Raw genomic sequence first — 17,321 nt, 5'->3', positions numbered from 1 at the left:
ATGAATTTGAGGTCCCTAAAAGGCTAAATAAGTGTCACAGAAGTAGTGCAATACTATTCAGGCCCCATAACCATTCCACTGCCACCTCAGTGGCCACAAAGCATTAGAAATGATACCTGTCAGAAAAAGTAAAAGAAGTGGTCCCTTGACTGCTTGACCTGTGCTAGTGCTTCAGCTTCCTCCTTAACTCTTAGTTTACATGCAAAGTGGCAAATTCTTGTTTTGGAATGCTCTTTGCTGTTAAGATTCCTGACATCATGCTCAGTCACACAAGAGGCCAGAATAATTTGTGTACCTGATCTAGATTTGAGAGAGAATTCTTGTAGTGACATCTGCTTTCTGAAATGCTGCCAAGATGCCAACAGCTATAATCTTGAACCAAAATCCAGCACCAAAATATGATGTTATGAAACAGGACCTCTTCATAAACAGATAACGCACAACACTTTGTTTCCTTTTATTTGTTTATTTATTTTTTGCAGTTTTTGGCCAGGGCTGGGTTTGAAACCACCACCTCTGGTATATGGGGCCGGCACCCTACTCAGTGAGGCACAGGCGCTGCCCCAATTTAAGAGTTTTAATTAAGTCTTGTGGATATCACCAATGTTTATGTCAGCATCAATGTCAGCCATATTTGGCACCAAAGCCAACATCTGAGAGTTTGTTTCAGGAAGAAAGCAGGCCAATTCAGGAAAATAAGGCAGAGTAATTTGATGTGCATGTCAATGTTCACATCAAAGATTAATGTAATACAATAAGAAATGAACGAACAGTAGAGAGACATCATTACTCAAAAGAGTTATCAGAGTGCCTTCCAAAACCCTCATTACCAGCTTTTCCAGGGAATTACATCTATCATAGAGGAAACCTGGACAGAAATGTTGCATGGCCCCTGTCTTAGAATGTCTAGAATTTCATGAAATCAGAAAATGTGAAAGTTAACCTAAAAGTCATTTCAGGGAAAAGACTCTACCAGGCTACTCAGCGTATAAAACAATACGATCCATGTTAAGACATTTATATTCTACATTTACTAAGTTTCACATGTACCCTTGTAACACAATAACTAAGAAAATGCCAGGAAGGCTATGTTAACCAGTGTGATGAAAATGTGTCAAACGGTCTATAAAACCAGTGTATGGTGCCCCATGATCGCATTAATGTACACAGCTATGATTTAATAATAATAATAATAATACAATCCATATGACAATGAAACGGAAAGAACTAACTATGGGAGAAGATTGAGGACAGAATTACCTTGATAATATATTTGTCCTTTTTTGTACAAATTAATACTCTTACAGATTTATCCTGAATACATAAATTGCAAATTTTTCTTTTCTTTATATTTTTTCCCATTATCCTAAAATGTTTGTCCCATTCCAATCCCACAGTCTATTGAACCTATGTCATATTCAATTTTATACAAAGGAATGCCCATCAAAAATAAATTTAATATTTGAAATCTTAAATTCTGAAATCAAGTAATACAAAATAAAATCATTTTTCTATGAATGATTGAGTTTATTATCCTACTTAAAATCTTGTAATGCATTTTTAAGATGTCTAGTTCAGAAACCAATATCTAGAACTGAAAACCTAAAAGAAAAATGAAAAACTGGAGATCAGAAAATTTATGCTAACGTCAGAAAGATATTGCCAAATTGAGGCTCAGCACTCATAGCTCAGTGGTTAGGGAGCCAGGCACTTACACCAAGGCTGGCAGGTTCAAACCCAACCCGGGCCTGCTAAACTGCTAAACAACAATGACAACTACAACAACAAAAAGTAAATAGCCGGGCATTGTGGTGGGCACCTGTAGTCCCAGCTACTTGGGAGGCTGAGGCAAGAGAATCGCTTAGGCCCAAGAGTTTGAGGTTACTGTGAGCTGTGACACCACAGCACTCTTACTGAAGGTGACATAGTGAGATTCTGTCTCAAAAATAAAAAAGAATATATACATATATATATATATATAGCCAAATTGAAAATCAGGACAAACATGTTTTAAGCATTTTTTAATTAAGATTTTGCAACTATATTCATGTAGGGTAATTTTACCCTTAGTGAGAATAGCTGTTCACTACTCTGACTACTAGCTTGCCATGTCAGGGTTGGCAAAATAACACATACTACACCATGAAATCACATATGAATAACACCAAACATAAGAATTAAAAACTGACAAAGGGTTTCTCTCTTTCTTCCTTCCATCTTTCCCTCCTTCTCTCCTTTCTGCCCCCCTTCATCATTTCCTCCTTCCTTCATTTCTTCCTTCCCTTCTTTCTTTTATAATCTCTGTTCTGAGATTATAAATACTTCTGAGATAATCTCTGAGGTACAGTCTATAGTGGTTTAACTATCTTGAATTTGTGCAAACAGTTGCAAGTCTGAATTATTAGCAATCAAATTCCAATTTATTGCAGTGATGTTTTATCAGTCCCTGAGACCTTGATATCGTCTGGACATGTGCCTTGATGAACCACTCATTGATCAAATTTTAAGCAATGAGAAGCACATATGTAACAACTAACTCTAATGTGGCATGTGGGTGCTCTAAAGAAGCTATATACAACATACCATGAGACAATATAAAGGGATATCTGGGAGATAGATAGACTCCTTATAAGAGGTAACATTTGACCTTGCACAGAATGGTGAAGAATTGTCCAGACAGACAAAATGAGGAGATAAGGTATTCCACATGAAAGAGATGAGTAGGAAAACATGGTTAATCCAGTCAACAAGAATAGATTAATTGCTATGGTAAATATTTTGTTAAATATTATTTTAAAACATATATTCCTATAGTCAGAGTATAATCCTACCTGATTCCTGCTGGTGTTAAGTGAGACTTAGAAAAGTTCATGTTGAGACCATGCTCAAAGGATGGCATACTTAGCCCCAAAGGTCAAGAGAGTGTTGTTAATCAATTCACAAAGCTTCTCACCTGGTGCTGTCAATGCCAGGGTATTCTGGATTGTTCAAAGGGAAATCAAGGGCAATTCTGGAAATTTTAGTGGTTCATGATGGCAAAATATCATGGATATGTTGAAAAAATTGGCATCAATTAATATGCATACTCTTATTTGTGAGACTTCTCAAAAATCTGAAAGTACTTGCTATTGGTTGTGGTATCAAATGGCTTGTGCAAGGTATTGCTTGAAACATTCAATATTTCTTTGCATATCCAATTGTATTGACAATAAATCTTAACTATGTATGGTGTTTTCTTTTAAGAGCAAGGAAACAATATTCTTTATATTTATATTGGATGTTTTCATTTTCCCAGATTACTGGCATCTTTATTAAAATGTAACCTCCAGATTGCATATAAGTTTGTTTTTTGTATAAGTGCATTTTTATATCATGTTGACTGTCTAACATATTTTTCTATAAATACAGACTGGAATTCTATTCACAGAACAGGTGTATAGATAAATCAAATTGTAAAAACTGAACTTACTTCTATATTTTCTTTACATTGTTGACTTAAAATTTTAAATTATAAACTTAGGGGAAAAGCCACCTAAAGTCATCTTAATGCAATGAAATTCAAATGCATTAAAGTTGTAGAATTTAACACCTGAAGGTCATCTTAAAATGATTTACTTCAATATATGAATGTTTAATATAGGAGTCTTAGATCAAATCAGGTCATAACTTGTTCTTGATTCCTCCACTGTAAAAAGTGTGAAATTAGAATATCAGTGTATTGGGGTTTTTTTTGAGACAGAGTCTCACTATGTCGCCCTCGGTAGAGTGCTATGGCGTCACAGCTCACAGCAACCTCAAATTGGGCTTAAGCAATTCTTCTGCTTCAGCATCCCAAGTAGCTGGACTATGGGCTCCCGCCACAATGTCCAGATATTTGTTGTTGTTGTTGTTGTTGTTGCAGTTGTCATTGTTATCTAGCTGACCTGGGCCGGTTTGAACCTGTCAGCTTCGGTGTACGTGGCCAGCGCCATAACCACTGTGCTACAGGCGCCGAAAATATCAATTTTTGAATTCTCAGTCCTGTGCGCCTTCTCCTGCTGTATTGTAGATACCCCTGTGTGAATATATATTTTTTAAATATAATCATAAAATTAAAGTTTTGGGAGACCCTCAAAAAATAATTTACTGCCCCACTCTTTGAGTCTATAGAACTTCTTTGAGTAGGCTGCTGTTCTATTCTGAACAGACTGTAAGCTATTAATTTCTGAAGATACTGACATATGGGAAATTAGAGTATTTAAATGTCATCCTCAAATTATCAACTTTCCCATTAAATAAATGAAAGTGAGTGTCTATCTTAAATAAAATATTAGTATTTCTTGGCACAAAGATTACTTTGATATTATCACAAAATTCAATAGAAAATGAGATATAATTTGTCAGTAACATATCCATTCTAAAATAAAGAAATCTCGTTGCTATTTTTCAAAGAGTCGTGTCATTAAATGATACTTACAAGTTGTTTCACTTGCCAAGGATTCATTTAATCCAAATGAGTCATTATGTGGTAGAAGTCCCTCCCTGGGATTTTTGCTGTGAAAAATCATCCTAGATACATCTCTGAAAAAAAAAAAAAAAAAAGCAGCCCACTCAAATGTGAATGTCATCAGCTCCCTATAGTTTGCAAGTCAACTCACAGAAGCACCAGGAAAATTTTTGCCTATAAAATGAGACATTTACCAGATAACTCTGAAGTCTATTTAAATTGGATTTGATGGATTGCACACAGGTGATATGGCTAGATGATTAAAAAAGTGTCCATTAAGACCAGACTCTATGTGGACAGTGTACGATAAATGCACTTCTGCCAATTGGACTGTGATCTCTACCATCGTCACCCTGTTTTAGGCCATTTTTCCCTACATCTCTGAAAAAGGGCTTTGAAGACAGAATGTGTGGATTCCAATTCCTGTTCTGGTATAGGCTGGCTGAACAGCTCTGTTCCAGTCATCAGTTTCTTTGTAGGTAAAATAGAAATAAGAATACCTAGGTCATAAAGTTCTAAAGAATGCCAAATAAAATAATACTTGCAACGTATCAAAGCACATCATCCAGGATATACTGCAGAATTGGAAAGGTTTTACACAGCAAATACAGACAACATCCAATTTGCAATATTTCAACTTAAGATTTTTTTGACTTTAAGATGTTTCTTTTTTTTTTTTTTTTTTTTGCAGTTTTTGGCTGGGGCTGGGTTTGAACCCACCACCTCCGGCATATGGGGCCCGACGCCCTACTCCTTTGAGACACAGGCGCCAACCTCTTTTTTTTTGTTTTTTTTTTGTAAAGACAGAGTCTCACTATGTCGCCCTTGGTAGAGTGCCGTGGTGTCACAGCTCACAGCAACCTCAAACTCTTGGGGCTTAAAACAATTCTCTTGCTTCAGCCTCCCAAGTAGCTGGGACTACAGACGCCCACCACATTGTCTGGTTATTTACTTATTTATTTATTTTTTGGTTGTAGTTATTTAGCTGGCCCCTGGCCGGTTTGAACCCACCACCTTTACTGTATATGGCTGGCGACATAACCACTGTGCTACAGGCGCCGAGCTGATTTTAAGATGTTTCAAAAGCAATACATATCAGGCAGCACCTGTGGCTCAAAGGAGTAGGGCACCAGCCTCATATGCCAGAGTTGGTGGGTTCAAATCCGGCCCTGGCCAAAAACTGCAAAAAAAAAAAAGAAAAGCAATACATATGCAGTAGAAAGTGCACTTTGGATTTTGATTTGTGATCTTTTCCCACTTAATGATATGCACTAAGACATTCTCTTGAAATGCTGGACAACATCTCCTAGTCAGCCATACCATCACAAGGGTTAACAACTGATATGCTATAGTGTTCTGTGTTGCAAGATGTTTTTTGCCCAACTGTAGGAAAATGTGAAGGTTCTGTGAGAACATTTAAGGTAGAAGAGGCTAAGCTTGCCATGTTTAATAGGTTAGGTGTACTAAAAATACACTTTTTTGACTCACAACATTTTCCATCTGCAATGGTTTATTGGGACATAATCCCACTGCAACTTGAGCATCTGTATTATGATTAACCTTGATTTAAATAAAACCATAAACAAAATATTTCAATAGAAACAAAACTTCAGGGAAAATCATTGTGTTTGGTTCATGTGCTTTTGGGAATGCAGGAAACAGTACTGTTTAGAATCCTTATTTAAAGATAATAGAGAAAGTTGGAAACGCTTACAAAATAATTACTTTAAAGAGTGAAGCTATAAAAAGAATTAGCCATTATCTGTAAGGGGAAGAGCAACATGGGGGACTGGAAGTATCTCCCGGCTGGCCTCTCCTCCCGTTTCCCCGAAAATAAGACATCCTCCTAAAATAAGACCTACTTACAGGAAAGATAAGACGCCCCCTGAAAATAAGACCTAGCGCATCTTTGGGAGCACACCTTAAAATAAGACCGCTGGGGAGTGATAACCCAACCATATTTGGTGAGAGGAACCTACCGGATTCCTCCCTGGGGGGCACAGTGAGATAGTGGTAGACTGCAGGAGACAGAAGAACTGGAGCTGTGGCGGTCCCACACAGAAGACAAGTGCGTGAGAGTGGTTAGGGAATCAGAGGTCGCGGAACGGGAGGAAGCTGTTCTGCAGTTTGTGGATTTGTGGGGAAGCCACGCACTGGAACGGTGGTAAAAAATTGGATGTGAGGACAGACTCAAACAGCTGTACAGCCACCAGGTTTGAAAACCGGCTGGAGTGGATTTCCCATTCAGGTTGACTGCTGGCAGGGCTGCCATTGCAGGAAAGTTGCAGTTGCTGGTTAGGCTGCCATTGTGGGAAGGTCATGGATGCTAGCTGAGCCACCATTGCGGGGAGGTCTGTTTGCAGGGGCCTAGTACATGGCTGGCCCTGGTGCACCTGCTTATCCCAGGTATCCACTTCTGGTGTGAGTTGAGTGGCTCCCACACTCCCCAGAATTGTTGTCAGGGGGCACTATGAGAATTATCTTCCAAGGATGCTGGTGAGCATTAAGACCTCAACCCAGTGGGGTCTCAATGCTGTATAAATAATCAGGCATTCACCAAGGGCAACTAAGTAAGAATAACAGGACCCATTCTCCTTATAACTAGAGAGTGGTTTCTAGGGTGTGTTCTCCATCTCCTAACACCACAGCGCCACCTGGTACTCCAGCAATATATTGCAATATATATATTTTTTACTAATATTGCCCCTTTGTATAATTTATTTTATTTATATTTTTATTAGTGTTTTTATCTTTTCTATTTTTTGTTGTTGAGGTGGTAGATTTTTTATGGTTATTTCATGTTTTTCTTTTGTTTTGCTTTATGCTAGTTTGGTTGTATTCTTAATCTCCATTTTCAATGTCTTCAAGAGCTAGGGCTTCTGTATTTTTTATTACAGTATCTCAACCCCATTTATTTTCTTTCTCTGTTTTACTTCTCTCCCTTTTTCTCTTTTGCTAGAGACTTTTCTGCATTTCTCATCTTTCTCCTGTCACTCTCAATCTCACTTTCTCTCCTCACTCATGTTCTTCAATTACACAACAATGAAAGCAAATAGACAACCTTAAAAATGGGAAAGGATATTTGCATATTACGAATTCATCAAAGGCTTGGTAACTAGGATCTATAGAGAACTCGAATTAATCAGCAAATTAAGTTAATTACAATCTATCACTGGGCAAGAGACATGAACAGAACCTTTTCTGAGGAAGACAGACAAATGTCTCCCAAATATATGAAAAGATGCTCATCATTCCTAATCATCAGAGAAATGCAAATCAAAACCACCCAGTAAGATTAGTCCATATCACAAAGTCCCAAACCCACAGATGCTGAGGTGGATGTGGAGAGAAGGGAATACTTTTACACTCTTGGTGGGATTGCAAACTAATATAACCTCTTTGGAAAATAGTATGGAGAATCCTCAAAGAACTCAAATTAGATCTCCCATTTGATCCCAGAATTCCACTACTATGTATCTACCCAGCAGGAAAAAGTCATTTTTATCATAAAGACATTTGCACTAGACTGTTTTTCACAGCTCAATTTACAATCACCAAAACATGGAAACAACCTAAATGCCCACCAATCCACGAATGAATTAACAAGTTGTGGTATATGTATCCCATGGAATACTATTCAGCCATTAAGAAAGATGGGGACTTTACATCTTTGGTATTAACCTGGATACAGTTGGAACTCATTCTTCTTAGTAAAGTATCACAAGAATAGAGAAGCAAGAATCCAACATACTCAATTCTAATATGAAGCCAGTAGATGTTCTAATACACACCCATAAGAGGTATACTCAAATCAATTCAAATTGGGGGGACAGAGGAATGAAGAAGCAGGGAGAGGGCGAGGAGGGAGTAGATGAGTGTGCTCCAACTTAATGGACACAATATTAGGGTATATGGCATACCTTTTGGGGGTGGGACACAATTATAAAAGGGGCTGTACTTAGCAAATGCAAACAAGGTAACATTATTCATTGTACCCTCAACCTGAAAGAATAAAAAAATAAGAAATCTCTACATATTCTTTATCCTGTCTTTACAAAATTCATTTTTAGGCAAGTTTGTTGCAAATAGAAGATACTTCTTCCTGTAACACTGTTTTCATTGCAGAATATTATTTTTCTCCCAAGTAAAATGTAATCCTTAAGCTTAAGACTACAATTACAAAGGCCTTGTTGCACATGTTTTTGATAGAGAATGTTGCCTGTTAGAGTATTTATTGCAGTAAATTAGATTTACATGTCAAAATTGTAAAGTACACACTAGTCCTTTGATGTTTAGCTCAATATCTCTATCTGCCTCTGCTAAACATTTTAATGCATCTACTATGTACGTGGCATGAATTTACTTGTCCATAAGAAAGCATTTTAATTTTAAATTTCTCCTACAAGGCTTTTTGCAAAAACAAATTTGTAACTATAACGTATTTATTTCTAAACAAAACACATTGTTTCTTCTACATTGGTAAGTACATACCAATGTTAACTGTGGCTAATAAGGTTGGTATTTACATCACTTAGTATCACTTTCCCTATTTGACAAGTACTTAAAGACTGATAGAAAAATGAAAGCAGAGTCATTTTACTTTCTCTTAGGGGAAAAGAAAATTTAATATATCAAGGATCAAAATCAAGTTAATTCTCCTGCTATGACCTTGGCTTTTGTCTTAATCCTTATCCCTGTCCCTTCTTTCCTATAACAATTGTCCACAAAATCCTGAGCCCTGGGCAGTGCCTGTGGCTCAAAAAAGTAGGGCGTCGGCCCCATATACCAGAGGTGGCAGGTTCAAACCTGGCCCTGGCCAAAACTGCAAAAACAAAAAAAACTCCTGAGGCCTTTCCTAGAATTTGGGGCCATATCTACTCTTGCTATTTCGTTTACTAAATCCTGGTGTCATGATCAGAAATCTAAGCTTACAGCTACTGCCTAATACCTGCTGAGAGTTCTCCCAAAGTCCCAGCACCTGTTAGTTTTTCCTCATCTCTGTACAAGGTTTTCTCCAAGGTTCTCTGCATACTTGCCTACCAAAGAAGTGACAACCAAACACAGGTTTTTCTTTTGCTGTGCCTTGATTATATCTCACAGTGAATAAAAGTAGTTTGAATTACGAACAGTATATTGTTTTCCCCTTTGAGCATAAGGATCATTCTAGCAATGGCATGAGGATGCAGTCTATGGGTAAATTACTCAGCCTTAGGAACAGAAACATAAAGTGAAACTCGATCACTGAACTTGCTATTTCTTTTTATCCTAACCAGAGAGGCCATAACCTCAGAGATGTACTTCAGAAAATGATGATTAAATTAATAAAAACATTAAGCTTTGGCTACTCGTGTCAGAGGGTGATTTCTTTTATATTTTTACCTAGTTAATGCTTGATGAAGAAACGTTGTAAATTCCAACAAATTACGTATGGAAAACAAACATAATTTGTTCATCATTGAGCAAGTGATCATAATTAGGATACATCAAATAATCAGCCTACTTTTTGAAGGATGTGCTGAAAGCTGTCTTATGAATTTACAGTTTGCTTCACTGCTGCAACCAGAGACTCATCTTGTCCCAGTCAACTCATTTGTAAAATGGTACTTTTTATTTTTTATTTATGTATTTATTTTGAGACAGAGTCTCACTTTGTTGCCCTCCGTAGAGTTCCCTGGAGTCATAGCTCACAGCAACCTCAAACTCTTGGGCTCAAGCAATTGTATTGCCTCAGCCACCCGAGCAGCAGGTTCTACAGGTGCCTGCCACAAGGCCCAGCTATTTTTAGAGATGGGGTCTTGCTCTTGGTCAGGCTGGTCTCGAACCCGTGAGCTCAGGCAATTCACCCGCCTTGGCCTCCTAGAGCGCTAGGATTACAGGTGTGAGCCACCATGCCTGGCCTGAAATGATACTTTTAAAATAAGAGTCTTAAAGGAGGCTGGGAAGAATCAACATTGTTAAAATGTCCATATTACCCAAAGCAATATACAATTTTAATGCAATCCCTATTAAAGCTCCACTATCATTCTTTAAAGATCTTGAAAAAATAATACTTCATTTTACATGGAACCAGAAAAAACCTCGAATAGCCAAGACATTACTCAGAAATAAAAATAAAGCAGGAGGAATCATGCTACCAGACCTCAGACTATACTATAAATTGATAGTGATCAAAGCAGCATGATACTGGCACAAAAACAGAGAGGTAGATGTATGGAACAGAATAGAGAACCAAGGGATGAATCCAGCTATTTACCATTATTTTATCTTTGGCAAGCCAATTAAAAACATTCAGTGGGGAAAAGATTCCCTATTTAACAAATGGTGCTGGGTGAACTGGCTGGCAACCTGTAGAAGACTAAAACTGGACCCACACTTTTCACCATTAACTAAGATAGACTCTCACTGGATCAAAGATTTAAACTTAAGGCACAAAACTATAAAAATACTAGAAGAGAGTGCAGGGAAAACCCTTGAAGAAATTGGGCTGGGTGAGTATTTTATGAGGAGGACCCCCCCCCTGCACAATTGAAGCAGCTTCAAAAATACACTACTGGGACCTGATCAAACTAAAAAGCTTCTGCACAGCCAAGAACACAGTAAGTAAAGCAAGCAAACAGCTCTCAGAATGGGAGAAGATATTTGCAGGTTATGCCTCCAACAAAGGTTTAATAACCAGAATCCACAGAGAACTCAAACGTGTAAGCAAGAAAAGAACAAGTGATCCCATTGCAGGCTGGGCAAGGGACTTGAAGAGAAACTTCTCTGAAGAAGACAGGTTCACGGCCTACAGACATATGAAAAAATGCTCATCATCCTTAATCATCAGAGAAATGCAAATCAAAACTACTTTGAGATCTCATCTAACTCCAGTAAGATTAGCCCATATCACAAAATCCCAAGACCAGGGATGTTGGCCTGGTCAACATGGATGTGGAGAAAAGGGAACACTTCTACACTGCTGGTGGGAATGCAAATTAATACATTCCTTTTGGAAAGATGTTTAGAGAACACTTAGAGATCTAAAAATAGATCTGCCATTCAATCCTATAATTCTTCTACCAGGTATATACCCAGAAGACCAAAAATCACATTGTAACAAAGATATTTGTACCAAAATGTTTATTGCAGCCCAATTCATAATTGCTAAGTCATGGAAAAAGCCCAAGTGCCCATCGATCCATGAATGGATTAATAAATTGTGGTATATGTACACCATGGAATATTATGCAGCCTTAAAGAAAGATGGAGACTTTACCTCTTTCATGGTTACATGGATGGAGCTGGAACATCTTCTTCTTAGTAAAGTATCTCAAGAATGGAAGAAAAAATACCCAATGTACTCAGCCCTACTATGAAACTAATTTATGGCTTTCATATGAAAGCTATAACCGAGTTATAACCTAAGAATATGGGGAAAGGGGAGAGGGAGGGGAGGGAGGAGGGAGGATGGGCAGAGGGAGGATGATTGGTGGGATTACACCTGCGGTGCATCTTACAAGGGTACATTTGAAACTTAGTAAATATAGAATATAATTGTCTTAACACGGTAACTAAGAAAATGCCAGGAAGGCTATGTTAACCAGTGTTATAAAAATATGTCAAACTGTCTATAAAACCAGTGTATGGTGCCCCATGATCACATTAATGTACACAGCTATGATTTAATAATAAAAAAAAGAATACAGAACAACAACAACAACAAAAAAAGAGTCTTAAAGGACTAAAAAGTAAAAACATGCAAGAAGTGAAGTATCCTTCAGGTAGGTGTCAGGTACACAGTGACCATTCGGTGCATGAAGTCACTGTTACTAGCCACAGAGCTGTTCTACACATTTAGTCTCTATGTATCACACCCATGTTTTCTCTGACCCTTAGGCCCCGAGACTCCAAATTTGCTCTCTTCCATCTTGTAGTACCAGCAGCCCCAGATCTCATTGCCATACTGTTCCCTAGTTTTTACTGGACACTTTCTTAATGAACGTAAATTTTCACCGCAGGGTCTTCTTCCCCATTACAGAGGAGGCTACTACCAGTCTCAGCAAGCTGGAAACGATGCTAATTCAAGCTGCTGAACCTCACATCTTCTCTCAAGCTCATTCCTAGGCCAGTCTGCCTCCCTGACAATCATGCTCTTGGTAGCTCAATGGGGGGGGGGAATCCTGTACTATTTTAGTTTGTTTTGGACAATTTTGAATTTTATATGAATGCTGTACTCTTGGAAAACAGTAATGGTTAAAGAAATCACCCCCAACTCTTTGTTACCAAGGAAATGGCTTACTACAAAGAAATACTCTTTCCCTTTTGACTTAGACAAGTCTCATGGGTACCTGCCTGGTTTGCTTGTGATAGGCTATATGCAGACCCTCCAAATTCCCATTCTTTATATCATGAATGATTGGCTGAACTCATCAGTAAATGATCACTTGAACTTGTTCCTATTGAGAAATTAGAATAAAATGCTTTTTAGTCAACTTTGGTTAATTTTCTCTCCTGTCCCAGGCCCTTAAACTTTGGCCTACTCTCAGCCTGAGGTACCACATAACCTCACCTGAGAACATTCTGGTCTTAGGGGAAAAAATCTCTGATTCAATATCCAACTACCACTTTCATGTAATTTTCCCATACCCAGTTCTCTAGGCTGGTTTACTCCTCCCTACTAGAGAAGAATTCTTTCTGCCTTAAACTTGAGAAGCTTGCAAATTTCATGATCAGAATTTTTTCCCTTTTGCAATAAGTTCTTTTTTCTCTCTTGCAATAATCCTTGTAATCTCATCTAAGTTCATTTTTTTTTAACTTGACAGTTTATTTGCTTTTTGGAAGAGGGTCTGGGACATGGAAGATTAGTTGGAAATGGTTGAGATATTGATCCAAAGTAAAAGCAAAGTAGGACATTTGCAGGATTGTAGTGTGTGTGTGTTTCCAAAGACAATATTCTCCCTACAGAAATTGGAGATAGAGTGGGAACAGAGTTGATGGAAAGCATTCTGAGAAGGCTGTGAGGTAGAAGCAGTCTCTGGATCTCTTTGTCCCCAGGTTGAATTCTGTGACCATGGGACATGCTCATCCCTAGAAGTTGGGGATGCCTAGAAACTCTTCCCCTTTTTCTTCCTCCCCTGCAGAGATCAGGTATAAATCTTCTCTTGTCTGAATTCTTGGGCAGGAATGTTTCCTGTCAACTCAGTAAGAGCCAAAGGAGACAAGAGGAAATGAACTTCCAACCAAGCTGATTAACCAAATTTCAGCAAATGACAGAGATGTGTCCGAAGGACAATTAAAAAAAATGCTTAATGACTCCTGTAGTTTACAATGCTATAATTTTGAAATTTAGTCATATTGGTTAATTCTCACTTCCAGGAACAATCTAATCTGAATAAACAATTTTCTATAAACACCCAAATTTTATTCTATTCTAATCTTTCTCTTTCCTGAATTTTTATTGTCAAGACTCAAATTGATGGTGCACTAGAACTATGCCACAGGCACTATAGACATAGTGTTCTATTTGATATTCACAGTATATGAAAGTATTAGTGAGACATTATTATTACCATTTTACAGATGAGGAAACTGAGATTCAGAACAGTTTACTTGAAAGACACTATAGACCTAACCAGTAGTGGAGCAGAAACAAAATATTATAATTAACTTCATTTAACTCAAAAAATCTTATGTCCATTATACCACAATGCTTTGCTATACACCTAAGTATAAATTCATCTTTGATTTACACGAAACATTTATTTTTTTATTTCTCATATCTACATAAATAATAATAGTATAAATCAATGCATAAAGTAGTATAAAGTATTACTCAACCATTTTATGAAGCTTATTCTTGGATTTTGTCCCATTAGTATTTTTCAATAGCTCTGTGAAATGGGACAACTTGCACTATTTTCTCCCTTTATAGAAGAATTATTTTGAATTAAAATAGGTTGAGCAGCTCTTGTAAAGTGAGACAGCTACTAAAATATTAGTGTGCAGATCCGAATCTAGATTTTTAGATTCCAAATCCTTGACTCCACAAATTACATCACCTTTTCTTGATAAATTCTATGTGTCTCTTTGGCTACAGTAGTGCCTAAAGAAAGCATCATAATTTCTTAACAAATCATTTTCATTGTGAAACAAACTATATACTTCAGAGGAAGTTGGTAGGAAACTATGTATGCTTTACTTAGCTAACCATACAACCAAGGCAAACTGGTATATTCAAAATATATTTGAAATATAATCTGAGGTTATTATTTTTTAACCTTCCTTGTTTTTATTGGTGTTTTGCATACATATTAGTGCATAAACCATAAAAATACAATTTACCACATGATTAAAATGTACAATCTAGTCAAGAACTTAAATACTTCCAGAACATTGAGGCTACAAGTATATTCTACCACAAGGGGGAAAAAAGAGAAAAGATGGAAGATCCAAAATGCAAGAAGGCATGAAGAGCAAAGAATGGTAAATGTGTGTGTAGATGCACATGAACTGTGTTAACATAGTAATAATGTCCAAGTGCTTTACAAATAGAATTAAATGCAGGGTGACATTACAAATTGGGATGAAATTAGCTGAAGTGCAGTTAGCTCATTGTATGATCTGGGAAGACAGTAAAAGTATTGCCTTTATTTTTTAGTTAACTTCATTATGAAATATAATGAACATATAGAAAATGCATAAAATATAAAAGCATAGCTTTTAATAGAAAATTGGGAAGTGAATATCTTTATAATTATCCCTGCCTTGACACTTAAAGTAATGACTCCCTTCTTATTCTTGCTGTGACAGTTAAGGAAGTCTATTTATGGTAACATTGTAAATATTCTCTATGTGATTGAAATAATATGTATGGTGTTGTTGTTGGGTGAAATGATCTATATATGCATAACTGCTGGGCCATGTTTGTTTTATTGATGTTCAAATCTTCTCTATCCTAATTGATTTTTGTGTGTGATAGTTACTAATAGAGGCATACGCATGGAATACTATTCAGCCATTAAAAAAAATGGAGACTTTACATCTTTCGTATTAACCTGGTTGGACGTGGAAGACATTATTCTTAGTAAAGCATCACAAAAATGGAGAAGCATGAATCCTATGTACTCAATCTTGATATGAGGACAATTAATGACAATTAAGGTTATAGGGGGGGAAGCAGAAAGAGGGCTGGAGGGAGGAGGGTGGGGCCTTAGTGTGTGTCACGCTTTATGGGGGCAAGACATGATTGCAAGAGGGACTTTACCTAACAATCGCAATCAGTGTAACTGGCTTATTGTACCCTCAATGAATCCCCAACAATAAAAAAAAAAAAATACTAGATTAGATGCAAAGTTTACTGCTCAATAAGAATTATTGCTTCTTTTAGAACCCATTCTTTATTTTTTTACACAACCTATTTGCTTTTAACTTTTCACAATTTGTATGTTTCATTTTGTTCTAAAATAGTCAACATTGATACTTACATCATGTCTGTTTTTAATTCTCAGAAGTGTGGTGTAAGCAAAAGCATTTTCAGTTTTCTATTGAGCAAACTTGCTGTTAAGCCAAAACTGCAAAATCAAAGTACTGTATAAGAATAAACAACTCAGTAAACAGAGCATGGGGAAAAAAAAAAAAAATCTTTCACAATGATTCTGGGGATTTATCCACAACTCATTGTAATTTTACAACTCTTGAATGTGTGTATATGTATATAGATAGACATGCTAGGTGTGTATATATGCTATTATATAAATATATGCACGAGTATGGAGGTATTAGTATGTATATATGCCAGTGCATGTATCTATACATACACATATGCTAATGTGTACATGTATGTGCTAGTATATAAACATACACTAGTGTAGGTATATATGCTCCTGTATCAATATATGCACTAGTTCATATCTGCTGACATATATTTGTATATGTATGTATATATGTTAGTATGTATATATTTATTTATTATGTACTTATTTTCCTGATGAAATTAAATTCTTATCTTTATTAACTGGCTCTTTTATAATACTTTTTTTGGCTTAACACATTTATCGCAGGGTTGATTCATGGCCATGCATTCTTGATGTTTTCGCTTTTTCTTTTTCTCCCTCTCCACTCGGTCCCAACATGACTTTCTCCTGCACCCTCTGGGGATAAGATTAGTACTAATCTTCTCTAACACTAAGGATGCAGTCCTTTCAGATTCCAGATTCCTCTTCCTCCACAGGCCCTGAATTATGATTTCTATACCCCTCTGTCACCCTTGCCCTCATCTCTACTAAAGCCAGAGAAAATTCCCCTCAAAGTGAAGAAAGCACAAAGTCTTCAAGGATGAGAGAGAAGGAGGTGAGCTCATATATTCTGTGTTCTGCTAAGCTCCCTGGATTCCCACTGTAGAGTACAACTTTGATCTTGAATTTTCCCATAATTTGTTTGCTCTTAGACACTTTTAAAGTGACGTTTCACATTTCTATAGCCAAAGCTTTCAGGTTTTGTGTGTGTGAGACAGAATTCATATAAATAACTTAGCCTACCATTTCCCGAAACCAAAATTCAACAGAAACAGTATTTTAGCATGGAACTGTTGGAGCTCTAATAATGGCACTCAATGTATGGTGCTTTGACGTACTGAACTCTTTGAACTAAAAGAGATGGGAAGGGCCCCAAAGCACAGTCTCTCTGATCTTCTCCTGCCCTTCTGTCACTAGTCCCTCTTCCTCCCAGGCAACAAGTCATAGGAACCAGAATTCCTCTTTCCTAAGGCAGAGCACAGAAACCAGAACCTCTCTTCCCCAAAGCAAACCATAAAAACCTAGAAAGGTCACTGTCTCCCTTCTTCCTTGAAGGCCCTCAT

Source organism: Nycticebus coucang, chromosome X, assembly GCF_027406575.1.
Source record: "Nycticebus coucang isolate mNycCou1 chromosome X, mNycCou1.pri, whole genome shotgun sequence".
Taxonomy (NCBI): domain Eukaryota; kingdom Metazoa; phylum Chordata; class Mammalia; order Primates; family Lorisidae; genus Nycticebus; species Nycticebus coucang.
Note: the sequence above shows the minus strand (reverse complement) of the source record.